Source organism: Penaeus japonicus, unplaced genomic scaffold, assembly GCF_977035675.1.
Source record: "Penaeus japonicus unplaced genomic scaffold, GWHDUDI00000001_assembly GWHDUDI00000011, whole genome shotgun sequence".
Lineage (NCBI taxonomy): Eukaryota > Metazoa > Arthropoda > Malacostraca > Decapoda > Penaeidae > Penaeus > Penaeus japonicus.
In genome coordinates this window covers 23034729-23038312 of record NW_028234413.1, presented here as the reverse complement: position 1 = coordinate 23038312, position 3584 = coordinate 23034729, and positions in this window count along the sequence as shown.

The following is a 3584-nucleotide window of genomic DNA, read 5'->3' as shown; positions in this document are numbered from 1 at the left end:
GAGAGAGAGAGAGAGAGAGAGAGAGAGAGAGCAGAAACGATAAGAATGAGAACATTGATCTCTTTAAATCTTGACATAAGAAGTTGAAAAGGAGAATGGGCTACACTACAGTGCTCACTCTATTTCCGTAACGTATATAGTGAATAACTGAATAAACAGACAAATGAACAAAACTCGTCACATACCTATTCCTATAATCTATAAGATCAGTTCTCTTCTTGAAACTGTCCCAAGTAATATACCTGCACTCAGTTCGTGCAGTGAAGCAAACTGCAGAAGTTATTGTCCAAGGAGGAGCGTAAACATCCTTTCTTGGTATTGCAGTTGTTGAGCAATATGTTGCTGCATCATGAGCATCATCGCCCATTTACAGCAGGCGAGAGAGAGAGAGAGAAAATGCTCTTTGTCAAGTTTAGGAATCAGTGTATTGGATAATGAGGAATAGGAATCGAAGCGCCACAGACAAAATGTACTATTAAGACAAGAACAGAAATATGTACAAAATCTACCAAACACATGAAAGTAACAGACAAAAATAAAAGATTAAAAAAAGAGATTCGTTATGGAAAAACCTCTGATCCGAGACTCCCCCTCCCCCTCTCTCCCCCACGTATCTCGCATCCTGTCAGCGGAACAGCATCAGTGACGTCACGGCCACACGAGGAAGCAAAGAACCATTGTCGCATTTTCCGCGAGCCACCGACCAGCATGACGCGCGGACCTGTTGCTTGTTCGAACTGCGGCGTCGAATTGCATGGCGTTTTGATTTTGAAATTGCAGGAATTGTTCGATGGGTAGTTGATATGTTCTTATTGGTTTGTTGCATGTTGTACTGGGAAATTATTACTAGCTTGTATGTTGTTCGTTGTAAAATTATCACTGGTCTGTATGTTTTAGAGAGTAAAGTTATCACTGGCTTGTATGCAAGTTCTACGTCATAAAGATACCATTAGTTTATTGCATATGCGTTGTAAAGTTGTCACTGGTTTGTTGTATGTTGTTGTAAAATTATCACTCGGTTGTATCATGAACATTATAAAGCTATCACAGGCTTGTTTGTTGTACGTGGTCGTGGGAAATTATGACTGGCTTGTATGTCATACATTATGTAATTATCACTGACTTGTATGGTGTAGCGTTGTGAAATCATCCCTATATTAATCACTACCTACTGGCACAGAGGCAGAGGATGGGTGAGGTGGCATAAAGCCCACGGTCTCAACCTCCAGGCAATGGCATTTTGCAATACATGACAATGACGTTTGCGTACCCGAGGTGGAAGGGGAGAGGACCAAGAAATCCACGAGAAGAGCAGAACGCGTGAAGAAACCCCTATGCCTACGTGCAGGTTCTCACGGAAGAACGTTTTAAGGAATATCGAACACTTCCTTGCCTGGAAACATTCTTTAATCGTCGTTACATTTGCCCTATCATTCCAAGAGGGCGATTGTGGCGTTTGAAGAACATAAGGAGGTAGAGAGAATCGAGTAGACAGAGAGAAAAAGAGAGAGGAGGCGTTTGAAAGGGGCGAGGGCAGGCAAGCCGTTTTCACTTGACCAGAAAACAACATGAATTAAGGTCAGCCTTTGATCTGCGTATAGACTCTCCCACTAAAGAGAGAGAGAGGCGGTATGGTCATGAAAGAGAGAAAGGGCGGGTGTTGCAGCCAGAAGTTTTCACCTGGAAAGAAATCAGCAAAGGATTGTCATGGGATCAGGCTTTCAAGTTTGCCATTTACCAGGTAGGTATATGAAGGTTATTCGTTACGTAAAGGAAGAAGGGAGAGATGTAATAGTTAGATATAAGAGAGGTTAACAAACAGAGAGAAAGAAAGAGAGAGAGGGAGAGAGAGAGAGAGAGAGAGAGAGAGAGAGAGAGAGAGAGAGAGAGAGAGAGAGAGAGAGAGAGAGAGAGAGAGAGAGAGAGGGGGGGAGAGAGAGAGGAGAGAGAGAGGGAGGGAGGGAGAGAGAGGAGGGGGAGAGAGAGAGAGAGAGAGAGAGAGAGAGAGAGAGAGAGAGAGAGAGAGAGAGGAGAAGAGGAGGAGAGGGAGAGAGAGAGAGAGAGAGAGGAGGAGAAAGAGAGAGAGAGAGGGAGAGAGGGAGAGAGAAGAGGAGAGGGAGAGAGAGAGGGAGGGAGAGGGAGGGGGGAGAAAGAGGGAGAGGGAGAGGGAGAGGGAGAGAGAGAGAAAGAGAGAGAGAGAGAGAGAGAGGGAGGGAGAGAGAGAGACAGAGACAGATAGATAGATAGTGAGAGAGAGAGACAGAGACAGATAGAGAGAGACAAAGGCAGAGAGCGAGATAAAGAGAGAGAGAGACAGAAACCGATAAAGCTATAGAGAAGAGACAGAGGAGAAAGAGACAGAGTTCACACCATGACAAGGGTAACCTGACACCGCGTGACTCCCATCAACAAAATGACTTTTTGTACGCAGGAACAAGTCATGGTTCTCATCGTGTCAGTCAAAAATGTGCAGCGGTGAGTAAGCGCTTACTATTTTGGCCTGAGTGTGCGGTTGGGGGTTGACGGGGTGTTCATCGGTAGAGGGAATCCCATACAAATTTTAAATATTACTTATTCGTTCATTCCGTTACAATAACCGAAGAGCCCGGAGAACGAGCAAGAGAGGAAAGGATTTATAGTGGTGGAATGTTGCAATGCCAAGTGGTAAACCAGCATAACTCCGTCCCCCCCTCCTCCTCCTCCTCCCTGCCCACCACCCACCACCCCCTACCCACAACCCTTCACCATGTCTTCGGTTGGTCTCTCTTTGCCTTTACTTCGCTCCTCCCCACCCACCCACCCACCCTCTTCCCTCCTCGTCTACCCACCCGCAACCAATGTGTGTGCAACATAAGGCTACATTCAAGGAATATGGTCGTGTTTCCCATAGTGTATCCTGTGATTTTGGGCTTGAAGGACAGGCTTGGATTATGAGGGTCCTCTTGTTTTTTTTTCTCCGCTGCAAGGTACCGTGAAAGTTGCCAGGCTTTTACACCACTTTCCTCTCTTTAAGAAATACGGGTACTGCTCTATCCTACCACCGTCATAGTATACCGTCGTCTCTGTGCGTTATTTAGAATTGTTAAGTCATCCTCAGCCTGCAGGGCAAATAATCATACCCACAGTGGATAAGACTACTGTTTTGTCACCATAACACTTTCTGTTTGTTCTGCATTAAAGTACGCGGTCGTCATGAGTGTGCTTGTTCTGCTTTTACCTTGCATAGTGTCTTTATTATACGATTGCAATCAACAGAACTCTGCAATGTGTGTATCTACAGTACAACTCCAGCTCATTTCAATTGAGTTTAATTGAGTTTGTTAAGAAAATATGTTGGAACTTACTACAGCCATCTCGCCTTATTAAATGCGAGTTATGTATGGATATTGAATATTGCAATTATTAATCGTTTGTATTAAAAGGAACTTATGCCATTATAATCTTATACGGCTCAAAAATCCTTATTTAATTGACTATACCATCCATCTATTTGCATAATTTAAACTGATATAAAAAAAAATAGTCATCTCCCTTTTATGCCAATGATTAAACTAATGTGGCAAATGACGGCCATATTTCAAAAT